Raw genomic sequence first — 14,082 nt, forward strand, 5'->3', positions numbered from 1 at the left:
ACTTTTTTAAGTTTTTAAATTTTCAAATTCTCAAATTTTCAAATTTTCAAATTTTCAATTTTTTTTAAAAAAATCAAATTTCAATTTTTTTTAATTTTTAAATTTTCAAGTATTTAAATTTTTAGATTTTTCAAATTTTAAATTTTCAAATTTTTAAAATCTTAAAAATCTTCAAAATTTTGAAATTTCAAATTTATTCTTGAAGTTTTAAATTTCTTACTTTTTTTAAAAAAATTTTAACTTTAATTTTTTTTTCAATATTTTATTGATTTTTTTCAATTCTTTTAAATTTTTTCAATTATTTTAATTTTTTAAATTTTTATTTTTTGCATTAACTTACACAAATCAACTGACTTTGACTAATATTCTTCACATTCAATTTGTCACTTTTGAATCAAATTTTTCAAAAACAGACCTCAATTCAATATTTTTCTTTTCTTTTATTTCACTTCCTTCACTCAATTTAATAAAATTGTTTTTTTTTCTTCTTTTTTTTCACAATTTTTGATATTTTTTAACTGCACCAATTTTTCACTTCTCGTTCCTTTTCCTGAGCAGCAGCACAAATTCTGTTTTCAATTCTTTTTAAATTATTATTGGTACTTCCAACGACGTTGATTCTGTGGCTGTATAGGCTGTGGTGAAAGGAAGTTTATGTAAACAAAATTATTATTTATAAATCATACAACATTAAATTATCATAATCGGTTCCACACACCGAAAACTTTTATTGATTATAAGATCAAGATCGAAAGATTTCTTCTTTTGTGAGTTTTTAATTCCGTTCATGTTCATGTGATGTGATGTGCTGTGTGCTAAGAAGAATAAATGAGGAATTTTAAGTGCATTTAAGCTTGGGAATGTTTATGTTCAAAATTGGATATAAGAAGAATTAAATGTTGAGACTAGATTATGAAATTATTTAGAATTATTAAGCATTGTCAGCATGGTAGCATGGTGCCAAGTCAGAGTCATGGTGTCAAGCCAGTTTGAGAACCATGTCACCATGTCACCATGACACCATGCCACAATGACACCATGCCACAATGACACCATGTCACCATGACACCATGCCACAATGACACCATGTCACAATGACACAATGCCACAATGACACCATGACACCATGACTCCATGACACCATGGCTCCATGACACCATGACACCATGGCTCCATGACACCATGACACAATGCCACCCAGACACCATGACTCTGACTTGACACCATGTCAGCATGGGAATCATGACACCATGCCACAATGACACCATGACACCATGGCTCTGACTTGACACCATGACTTTATGGGCACTATGACCCCATGCCAGGACCACGCTCATTTAAAGCCCCAATTTAAACCCCAAGTCTTCTGTTACTCTGACCAGATCAAGTTCTACATACCCAAAAAAACAGTCAAAATTCTCAAACAATTCTCAAACACTGAAATGAATACAGTTTGCCGGTTCCATTCTCTCTCTAAACAATTCTAAAGAAAAGTCGCTTAATAATTCTAAATACAAATTTATGGCAATAATCTTTAAACGACTTATGCCTCATTAAGATCACATTTCACAGCTGCATCTTTCAGACTTTCATTCAACCATAAAGAAGAAAATATTTCTTCCAGTTTGTTTAAGGCTGTCATATCGGTTTTTTATCATAAATGTCCAAAGACTTACTGTGCACGAAATTTCCGCTTAATTTCTCTTGTCGACTATCAGATGATATATTTACAATAACGATCGGTGTCTTTGACATCAAATTGGTGATTCATGGCTTTTGATTATTGGTTTTTGGGATAACGGATGGGGTTGGTGCGGGGATGAGGTATGGAAGTCAAGAAGCTTCAAGCAGTAACGCTCAACTCGACTTCAACTCGACTTGAGCCAAGTTCAGCTCGACTTGTGACGAGTAAAGCTCGAGTTGAGCCGAGTCAGCTCGACTTCAGCCGAGTTCAGCTCGACTTGAGCCGAGTTCAGCTCGACTTAAGCCCTGTTCAGCTCGACTTTTGCCAAGTTCAGCCGAATTCAGCTCGACTTGAGCCAAGTTCAGCTCGACTTGAGCCAAGTTCAGCTCGACATGTGCCGAGTTCAGCTCGACTTAAGCCCTGTTCAGCTCGACTTGAGCCAAGTTCAGCTCGACTTGTGACGAGTAAAGCTCGAGTTGAGCCGAGTCAGCTCGACTTGTGCCGAGTTCAGCTCGACTTGTGCCGAGTTCAGCTCGACTTAAGCCCTGTTCAGCTCGACTTTTGCCAAGTTCAGCCGAATTCAGCTCGACTTGAGCCAAGTTCAGCTCGACTTGAGCCAAGTTCAGCTCGACATGTGCCGAGTTCAGCTCGACTTAAGCCCTGTTCAGCTCGACTTGAGCCAAGTTCAGCTCGACTTGTGACGAGTAAAGCTCGAGTTGAGCCGAGTCAGCTCGACTTGTGCCGAGTTCAGCTCGACTTGTGCCGAGTTCAGCTCGACTTAAGCCCTGTTCAGCTCGACTTTTGCCAAGTTCAGCCGAATTCAGCTCGACTTGAGCCAAGTTCAGCTCGACTTGAGCCAAGTTCAGCTCGACATGTGCCGAGTTCAGCTCGACTTAAGCCCTGTTCAGCTCGACTTGAGCCAAGTTCAGCTCGACTTGTGACGAGTAAAGCTCGAGTTGAGCCGAGTCAGCTCGACTTGTGCCGAGTTCAGCTCGACTTGTGCCGAGTTCAGCTCGACTTAAGCCCTGTTCAGCTCGACTTTTGCCAAGTTCAGCCGAATTCAGCTCGACTTGAGCCAAGTTCAGCTCGACTTGAGCCAAGTTCAGCTCGACATGTGCCGAGTTCAGCTCGACTTAAGCCCTGTTCAGCTCGACTTGAGCCAAGTTCAGCTCGACTTGTGACGAGTAAAGCTCGAGTTGAGCCGAGTCAGCTCGACTTGTGCCGAGTTCAGCTCGACTTGTGCCGAGTTCAGCTCGACTTAAGCCCTGTTCAGCTCGACTTTTGCCAAGTTCAGCCGAATTCAGCTCGACTTGAGCCAAGTTCAGCTCGACTTGAGCCAAGTTCAGCTCGACATGTGCCGAGTTCAGCTCGACTTAAGCCCTGTTCAGCTCGACTTGAGCCAAGTTCAGCTCGACTTGTGACGAGTAAAGCTCGAGTTGAGCCGAGTCAGCTCGACTTGTGCCGAGTTCAGCTCGACTTGTGCCGAGTTCAGCTCGACTTAAGCCCTGTTCAGCTCGACTTTTGCCAAGTTCAGCCGAATTCAGCTCGACTTGAGCCAAGTTCAGCTCGACATGTGCCGAGTTCAGCTCGACTTAAGCCCTGTTCAGCTCGACTTGAGCCAAGTTCAGCTCGACTTGTGCCGAGTTCAGCTCGACTTGACCTGAGTTCAGTTCGACTTGAGCCGTGTTCAGCTCTAATTGAATTTTGTCAAATACAGCTCGACTTGAGCCGAGTTCAGCTCGACTTGATCCGTGTTCAGCTCGACTTCAGTTTGAAGTTGGTTTGAGCTGAATTTGAGCTGATTCTAATGACCGTTATTCATTACTTAACCCCAATAACTGCGTTAGTTGTATACAACTCAAAAGAACTGACCATAATGAGCAGTTACGACTCTTAAAATTCACCAAAAAAAAATACCTTTATTGACCGAGATCTTTGACTCGAAGAATTTCTCAACGAGCATCGTCCAAGAAAGTTCAACAAAAAAAAATTGAATTATTTTCTCAGTTCCAACACAGAATCTTAAACAATGAATCGAGAAAATATTTTAACAATGTCAGGTTCCATCCACTTCCTTCTCACTGTAATTTTCTGTAATCTTTAAATTTTTATCTTATTTTTTCACTCCTTTTTCAGTCTTTTATTTATTTATTAAATGTGAAGTTCCATTCAACTCAAGCCTTAGTTGCTGCTCATAACAAATACAGACCCAACTTCTGTACGTTATTAAGTCATCGTCGTTTTCGGCTGCTTCAAAAAGGTCAATTTTTTAAAATATTATAAAAATGTTTACTGAGCACATGTATGAAATTGATAAAAAAAACGCGCATCTGCTCATTCGCATTTTCTGTTCCTTTATATTCTCTCTGTTTCGAGTTTCTCGCGTGATTTTGGTTTATTGAATTGTCGCGAGACTGTTTTGGGACTGCGGTTTGTCTTTTTGATCATCTAAACCTCAAAAACTTGAGTGTGAAGACACCTGAACCTCAAAAACTCAATTGTGAAGACACCTGAACCTCAAAAACTAGTGTGAAGACACCTGAACCTCAAAAACTCAAATGTGAAGACACCTGAATCTTAAAATTTAAATTTGAAGACACTTGAACCTCAAAACTCAAATGTGAAGACACCTGAACCTCAAAAACTCAAATGTGAAGACACCTGAACCTCAAAACTCAAATGTGAAGACACCTGAACCTCAAAAATTCTAACTTGAAGACACTTGAACCTCAAAAATTCAATTGTGAAGACACCTGAACCTCAAAAACTAGTGTGAAGACACCTGAACCTCAAAAACTCAAATGTGAAGACACCTGAATCTTAAAATTTAAATTTGAAGACACTTGAACCTCAAAACTCAAATGTGAAGACACCTGAACCTCAAAAACTCAAATGTGAAGACACCTGAACCTCAAAACTCAAATGTGAAGACACCTGAACCTCAAAAACTCAATTGTGAAGGCACCTGAACCTCAAAAACTCAAATGTGAAGGCACTTGAACCTAAAAACTCAATTGTGAAGACACCTGAACCTTAAAAACTCAAGTGTGAAGGCACCTGAACCTCAAAAATTCCAGTGCAAAGACACCTGAACCTCAAAAATTCTAATTTAACTCTGAAATGCGCTCTAACCATCCTCAACTCCACATCCACTTCCACTCAATTTTCTATACATATTTTGTTGCTGCTCTTGTCGTGGATATTGAATCTCATTATCAATTTAAAACATTCACTCTCGACTCTTCAGTCTTCTTATTCCATTCCATCCACTTGCTTTATACTTTTTGCGGCATATATTTTGGACTGACTCTATATGTGCTGCTGCTGTCTCTCAATTATTATTCATGTTATGTTATGAAGTCAATTTTCAGCAATGTTTTTAAATTGTTTATGACTTTTTTATATGATTGCTACTGTTTATGGTGTTGATTGGACATTGACTGCAGCTAGAACTTTATTTTTTTAAGTAGATTTTTATGGTCATTTTTTGTTGATTTTTGAGAGTAACGGAGCGTGTTTGTTACGGGTCATGGGGTTTAGTTGGAAATTTTGTTTGATTAAATTTTAGAATTTTTTTTGATAATTTTTAAAAATAGAAATTTTGAGATTATGTGAACTAAATTTACAGTTGGGTTAGAAGTTGAATTAACTTTATATAACGCAGTGGTGGGCAGTTTAAAGTCAAATTTATTAAAGTCGACGTCTAGTCAAATCAAACCGTCTTTATATGGGCTCAAACCGAAGTCAAGCCGAAGTCAAGTCGAAGTCTAAGCAGAAGCCGAAATCTAGCCGAAACCGAAACCGAAGTCGTAGCCGAAGCCGAAGCCGAAGCTGAAGACGAAGCTAAAACCGAAGTTAAAGACGAAGCTGAAGCCGAAGCCGAAGTTGAAACCGAAGTCAGAAACCAGAAGCCAGAAGCCATAAGCCAAACTGAAGCTGACTCGAAGCCGAGCTGAAGTCGAGTTGAGTTTGAGTTAAAATCAAATTAGAGTCGACATCGAAGAAGAACTGAAGTGGAGCTAAAGTCGAGCCAGAGTCGAGCCGTGCATTGCCTTCTGAAGCTTCATGGACAACGTCATTTTATAGACACTCTCCAAAAATTCACAAGAAAAATCAACTTAAAAATTCCATTCAATAATCTCCTCAACAATCCTCTCAAGTGGCAATTGCATGCACGAATCAGACCAAAAATATTCTTTTTTATACTTTGCATGCCTTCCTCTGATATCTTCAGTAAAAAGATTCTCCTTGAACTGTCGAAAGGAATCGACTATCCGACATATGACTTACTAATTGAATAGTAAACTGAATTGACACGTAATATCCAGTCGTGACTAGACTAAACATGAGAATGAAGGAATTGATCAAGACATGGACATGGCTGATTTAAGAATGAAATGAAGAGTAAATAAATGAAATGAAATTGAAGAAACTGGAATGTTGAAGATGAATTGTGATCAATTCTTGAATTTTAGAGGTTGAGGATTTTTTGACAGTGTTGGACATGCTGTAGCTTCTTATTGCTACGTTTGGGTAGACTCCTGTTCCTATCTTAGGGTAGTCTTATATTCTTTCTCTATTGTAGCATCCTATTTATATGGTCCCCTATCCCTAAACTAAGGTAGGCTACCCTGGGGCAACTAGACTTACCCTAGGTTAAATAGGCTTACACTAGGGCTGATAGACGTACCCTAGGGCAAGTAGAATCACCCTAGAGTAAGTAGAATAGGGTAGGGTAGGGTAACCAAGGACAACTAGGATATAGTAGGTTGGATACCTTAGGATACCTAGGGTAGGATATGTAGGGCATCCTATGAGACCCGAGGAAGTTAGAACAAGTGCAGCAGTTGAGATTTTGGTCCAAAAACTCTAAAAGTTATCAAATTATCCACAAATATTGATAAAGAACTCCTCAATTCCTCCAAATCGCCAACAAATCTCTCAAAACTTCCCAAATTTTTCTTCATTTTTTCCCAATCAATTTATTCTCATCATCAACACACTTAACACAGTGACACACACTCAAAAACAGCGTCAAAAGTGTCTCCGATTAATTAAATTTATTGTCTCATTAATTCCCTCGTTATGTGACCCATTCTAGACTATATGCTATATGCTGTGCGGTCTATTCACAAATAAATATTCCAAAACATGTAAAAAATTTTTTTTGGGAAGGCGTATCTAATGACTGACACATTTGTAGCATGTACGAGACCTAACAGATGATTATTTCGTCATAATTTTTTCTCATTTTGTTGCTGCTGTGTCACTTCAGCATGTTCGGACCTCGTACATTAATAACATCGTGATGTACTTTGATTATGCTTGACTTGTGTTGCAGGATGTATGCAGGAATGAGAATTGAAGATGAGAAAAATTTATGACAGAAGTGAAGTTTTAATTTAAAATTTTGAGCTTGAGAGTCATTGATACTCTTTTGGATGTTCTCTTTCTTTTTCGGTGCTGACTGAATGTGTGCAGAATTTTTAATGAAGTTGGGTGCTTTGAGGAATTGATTTGATGATTTATCTGCAGTATTGAGTCATGGTTATGAATAGCTCATGTGTCGGTTGATCGATGGAGAATCTAGCTTTATGCCATAGTCAAGGGGAACCATATCGGAACCATGTCGGAACCATGTCGGAACCATGTCGGAGCCATGTGTCACTATGTTGGAACCATGTGACACAATGTCGGAACCATGTGACACCATGTCGAAACCATGTCGTAACCATGTCGGAACCATGTCGTAACCATGTCGGAACCATGTGTCACCATGTCGGAACCATGTGTCACCATGTCGGAACCATGTGACACCATGCCAGAGAGCCATGTGACACCATGTTAGAGAACCATGCAACATCATGTCAAAGAACCATGCCATATCTTGACAGAAAGCCATGCAACACCATGTGACACCACATCATACCCAAAAAGTCATTCATTCACAAAATCAATTCCAAAAAATTTACATACTCAACTTCCTGAATGAATGAAATAAAAAAATTATCAATTCCAACCAGAGCTTATCAATAATTACAAAATAATCGCATTTGTATTCGTTATAAAAATTGAGAGTGAGAGAGTTCAGGTGGTCAAATAATATGAGTATTAAGAATGAAACAAAAAAATTCATTAAAATATTCAGATTACAGTCAATTACGTAGACGCAATTTTTTAATTAAATAAATGCAAAAAATAATAATTGAATTAAAAATTCGACCTTCAATGAGTTTTGATTACTGTTTTCTGTTGTTTGGATTGGATTTGGGTGATTTGCCAGACAATCCTTAAGCTGGTTTGGTCTTCGGTCTTTATCGGTATTCTTCGATCTTTTTCGGTCTTGTTCGGTCTACTTCGGTCTTTTTCGGACTTTTTCGGACTTTTTCGTACTTTTTCGGACTTTTTCGGTCTCTTCGGGTCTTCTTCGGTGTTTTTCGGTCTTCTTCGATCTTCTTCAGTCTTATTCGGATTTCTTCGGCTTTATTCGGTCTTTTTCGGTCTTATTCGGTCTTTTTCGGTCTTTTTTGGATTTTTTCGGTCTCTTCGGGTCTTCTTCGGTCTCTTCGGGTCTTCTTCGGTGTTTTTCGGTCTTCTTCGGTCTTCTTCAGTCTTTTTCGGATTTCTTCGGCTTTATTCGGTCTTTTTCGGTCTTCGGATCTTCAAAATCTTTGGACCCTTCGATCTTCAGACTCTTCGGTCTCTAATCTAATGAATGACTCCTATTATTGTCTACAATCATTCTCATAATCTCTTAAAATAACAAATCAATTTCATCATCAATTGTAATATTCTCTCTCATTTATTATTATTATTTACTGATTCTTCTTCTGATTATTCATTGTCTGTTATTTTAAATTAGTCATCTTTCTCTCTCAGCCGTGTGTACGAGATCAATGCACAAACATATGCAAAAAACTATAAATTCTTTGTTTAGAAAATTGTGCGATGCAATTCAGGTCTATTAGAAAATATAAAGTCTATAATAACCACAGTACAACCAGTTCGGTTGGGATTATTATAGACTAATGCAATGTTGATATATTTTTATGCGAGAACAATAAAAAATTTTAAATTATTAAAAAGTGGATATGATTGAGGAATTAAAGCTTTATGGAATTGAGTTGTTGTGCATATTAATTAGGAGATATTGTGACAACATTTTCTTGTCTTGACAGGTCTGTGCAGGGGTGTAATTGAGATATGAGAGTACAAATAGATCAGATAAGCATATTAGTTAGAGTGACACAAATTAGGTGTGCGGAGTTGCTCATATTGAGTTCAAATAGACTCTTGGGTTATGACCGAAGACTGAATACTCAAAGACCCGAAGCAGACCCGAAGAGACCGAAGAAGACCCGAAGAGATCGAAGAAGACCCGAAGAGACCGAAGAAGACCCGAAGAGACCGAAGACCCAAACACTGAAGTCATTATTACTTCTTACTCATTAATTTACAACTCTCAGAGTTATATTCACATAAAAAATACTAGTTTCCTGGCTATCACCAATGAGGTCAACAATAAAGTTATTTTTCAATTAAAAAAATACTTCCCCACTTTGATGTATTATCATTTTACTGTATTATTAAAGGCGCGAGGGCAATGCGAGACGAATCTCAAAAAAATTGATAAGAAGTAACAAAAAGTCTCATCGGATCGGCATTTCCAGTCAAGTCAATTGATGATTAATCATTTGTTGCTTTCTTCATACCCAAAGTTATGTCGATTCTCAGTCAGTCGATTTTAATTATGCTGTATGCATTGGATTTAGTAATCATGTATTTCTGGGTAGTGATTACTATAAAGTCTGTATGATGTTGTGTAATGTATTGATGACTAATTTATGATGATAGGTGATGTGGATGGGGAATGTTGAGGTATTTTGGATCATTTTAGCATTAATTTGCTGGTTTTTGGTATGAAGCTGAATAAAATTCATCAAAAATGATTAAAATTTATCAAAAATCACAAAAAATTGACCAAAAATCGACCGAAAATTGACCAAAAATCGACCGAAATTTGACCAAAACTTGACTAAAAATCGACCGAAATTTGACCAAAAACCGACCTAAAATTGACCAAAACTTGACCAAAAATCGACCGAAATTGATCAAAAATCGACCAAAAATTGACCAAAAATCGACCGAAAATTGGTCAAAAATTGACCTAAAATTGACCAAAATTCACCAAAATGGAATAGAAGCAGTGAAGCTTTTGGTATTGGAGATTGACAGACAGTTTCCAGCAACAGAACCAGCTTAAGACACCAACTGACCGAAGCCATATCTCACAGATGATCTGTACATCCAACAAAGTCAAGTAAAAATGTCGACCACAACTTTATACAAAATCTCCTCAATTTAACCCAACTTTCCCATACAAAAATCTCAACTCAATATCGATCACTCAATCAAATTGTTCTCATAACATGGTCAAATATGGACATAAAAGAGACAGAACAAGTTCCATGTCAACTGAATTCATAATTTTGCTAGGAAACAGCGCGTCACAAACAAAACATTATCAATTTTTCTAATTAGTCTTACAAATCATTTAATGAAAACAAAAATTATTATCAAGGGTGGATTAGGGGATGATTTGGAAATTACGTAACGCTAAATATAGCAATATGAGATCCTTGTTCCCATCAAATTAACTGTTTCGTAGGAAAATCGTGAAATTTAGATTCAATAACAAGATTATTGATTGTTCTTACAATTCCTATTCCCATGAGCGTGACGTAGCTTTCAAATTGTCCCTTATTATAACGTATGTAAAATGTGTATTTGTAATATAAAATAGACAATTATCAAGGGTCAGGAATCGTAGAAAAAAATACGAATTTCTAATTACTTATACAATTTCAACAGTTTTTTCAATGGTCTCTAAAAGGTGTTTGAATGCAGAACATATGCAGTCACGTATCCACTTTTAAATAGTCGAAACCCACACCGTAGTCATCGTGTATCCTGTACTAACTAGACCCTAGAGTGACTTTGAACTTTGATGACGCTTAGAAAGACGGTTACTACCACGAGGGAAAGATCATCAATCCAATCCACATATAGTAGCCTCCACATTGGAGTTGACTCTACTTTTTGTTTGGGAAACGACACCAAAGTGGAGCCTCCTTTTTGGAATTTCGGATTCCAGAATCCGGACTCCCAAATTCATACCAACACTGAGTTAAAGAGCTAGAAGACGACCAAGTGATACTCTTGAAGGAAGCAGTCGATAGAGACAGTACTTATTGCATTTGATATTACCAGACGGAAGCTAGTGATTGAGACAGCTTTAGACATCATCAGACTGAGGTCATTGATCACAATTGCTCTGCACACCCAGCGAAGTATGTAACTATCCAATTCCTTAAGTCAATTATTGAACATTTTTTCAAAAATTCTTAAAAATTTATGCAAATTTTTCAATCATTTTCTTCAATTAGCACCTCAAAAAATTGTCAATATTTAATCAACTTGCTGCAAACTTACAAAAATGCTGCTTAATTTAGTCAATATTCAAATCACTAATTTTACTTCTGTTCTGCACATTTTTTTGACTTTTTTTCAATTAAATTCACATTCACATGAATTTCGGATGGAAATTCCCATCAATTAAGACGCAATTTTTTTGGCACACATCAATTAAGTCACACATTGATACTCACAAGAAGAAATAATTCGTGATAAATTTTGCATCATCTGACCTTGGAATGAAAGGAATTTTTTTATATTGAAGTCTCGGTCTCGACAAATTATCTAGACAGAGACTGAGACTGAGTCTACCCGTGTTGTCTCGACATCGGGAAACCTTAGTTGTTAACTAACCGAGTAGCACAATTCGGTTGATTGATTTAGAATCTGGCATTTGGAAGATGAGAATCTGGCATGGTGTCGGATATGAATCAGATCAATTTAGTACTTTTGGCGATAACGCACGAAGGCCCATTGGCACATTCATGCTACCGGGATACACAACTAACTGGAATACCAAATTACCTAGGTTACCCAACTTCTTGGGATATTCAGCTGCTCAGTATACGCAACTTCCCAGGATACCCAGGAATTCTGGGTTACGCAACTATCCGCGAAATTCTGGAATTCTTGGTTCCGGTCTCTGTCTCGGTCTCGGTCTCTTGAAAATTAATATAACATAATAATTTTAAACTAGACGTTTACTAAGAATAGCAATGTAAGTTATAGATGAGTGACTCATCTCAAGATGATAACAAAGTTAGACATCCACAGTTCTATTGATAGAGTGTACTCAAAAATACACATTCATATCGTACATTGTACCCACAATGTATTGTGCATTGTCTGTTAAGGACAGTTCATCTGTATTACCAATGAAGTATGTAAGAATATCTTAGTTATAGATTCATGGAATGAGTCGAGTTGGCTCAGTAGCTGAATTGATTTTGCTGTTTGGTACCAAATTATTGTGATATTAGCCAAGGGTTCATGAATTTGAGACTCGGAAATGGAAAAAATATCGAATTGTTCAATTTGGGATTATATGCAGTTGGAAATGAGGCTCAAAGCCATCGTTTAAAGACTACAGAAAGTAATGTTGCCTGTGGAATGGTTCTGATCCCACTATAAACTGTACGTCTACTGAATTCAGTAGTCTATCGCAACCCTCACTTATTACAACCATAATCCCCGAAACCCTCTTTCACAAATCTAAATCTCAACACCATGATCCATGCCTGAGCCAAACCGTTCTGGTACCCAATTGTGGATCAATCAGTCGACTTGTGCTGCTCGGGATAACGCATCATAGTGCATATAATGCATCACGTTCTTAAATAATCACAAAATTATATGAAATTATCTCCAAATAAAAATTTTCTAAATAAACCACACATCAATCATTTTTGTAAAATTCCATCACATCCACAAGGGTCAGGTAGCAATTCAAAAAGTCAAAAAAAAACTAATCACCTTTTTGAGTTCTATTTTATTTATTATTATTAAAGTCCTTATTCACTTTATTAATTTTTCCAATTAATTTCTGATTTTTTTCACTTCAATTTCCCCGTCTCGACACACGACTCGATTCTCTCAAAAAAATCTACACTTTTTTTAATGATTTTTTTTTTTTAAATTAAAAATAATTTTTTTTTTTGTATTTTTTGACGATTCTTCTTCTACCGGATCAACTTGTAGCACGTCAACGGACACGATTGCATGCTAAGAATGTCGGAGAACGACTGAATTTGAATTTGAAATTTTTATTTTGTCAATTCTCAACATGTTTCAGGTTTCCATTGTGTTCCGTGAGAGAATCTGACTCGACTGATCAGTTGAGAGGAGAGAATTGAAATTTTTATGAATGAAAACTGCTGATTGTGGTTTAATGACTGCGATTTTTTAATGAATGGACAATTTTTGTGTTGATAATTTTGAAAAATGCGCTTCTGACGGTCACGAATGAACATTTTGTTACTTGTTTTGGTCTGATTCTTCTTTGGTCTTTTTCTCTTTTCTTTTATTTCTCTTTAACTTATGATTCAATTAACTTTTTTGCATTTCTATGTGGCTTAACAGAAAGACTTGTAAGGGAAATGAGGAGAGTTCATATTAAGACATTTAGATGATGATATGGAGAGGTAATAACAATAAATGAAATGCAATGAAAAAACTATGAATGTGAATTAATAATAAAATAAAGAATGGCTAATCCGAATTCGGATAATCCAAATCCGGATAATCCGAATACTAATCCGAATCATTATCCGAATTTTAGTCCGAATCCTAATCCATATCCTAATTCAATTCTTAATCCGAACTCTAATCCGAGTCCTAATCCGAATCCTAATTCGGATGGCTGAAGCACAGCATATGGCTGAAGTATAGCCAATGGCTGAAGCATAGCTGACGCACAGCCAAAGTGAAGCCACGTACCTTTCCATTCACCATTATTCAGTCTATACAGCCTTACGGAACAGCACTTTGCTGTTAATTTCATTCCAGAATTCCTCATCAACATTTAAGTGATGCCTTAAAGACGTTATGCATAGTTAAACTTTATTGTATTGTACTTATGAACTCTTGACTTACTTATCGGATATAAATTTTGCATTCATAATAATCATAATAGGCACACCTTTGTTAGATAACTGAAGGGGATAATGAGAAATTTATTAACAATGAAGACATTGGACCGAATAGTACGGATTAGTTAATCAATTGGAAATTATACAGAATGCTGGAGTAGCTTTGACTTGGTGTCTGTATTCGGATTAGAAAGATTTGGATTAACCGGATCCGGATTAGGATTTGGAATATCTGGATTCGGATTAGTCGGACTAGGATTCAAATAAGGAATCGGATTGAGATTCGGATTAGAATTCGGATTAAAATTCGGATTAGAATTCGGATTAAGATTTGGA

The sequence above is a fragment of the Chironomus tepperi genome, unplaced genomic scaffold (genome assembly GCF_022539635.2).
Source record: "Chironomus tepperi strain 1889 unplaced genomic scaffold, CSIRO-AGI_Ctep_v1 contig_13, whole genome shotgun sequence".
In the NCBI taxonomy this organism is placed as follows: Eukaryota; Metazoa; Arthropoda; class Insecta; order Diptera; family Chironomidae; genus Chironomus; species Chironomus tepperi.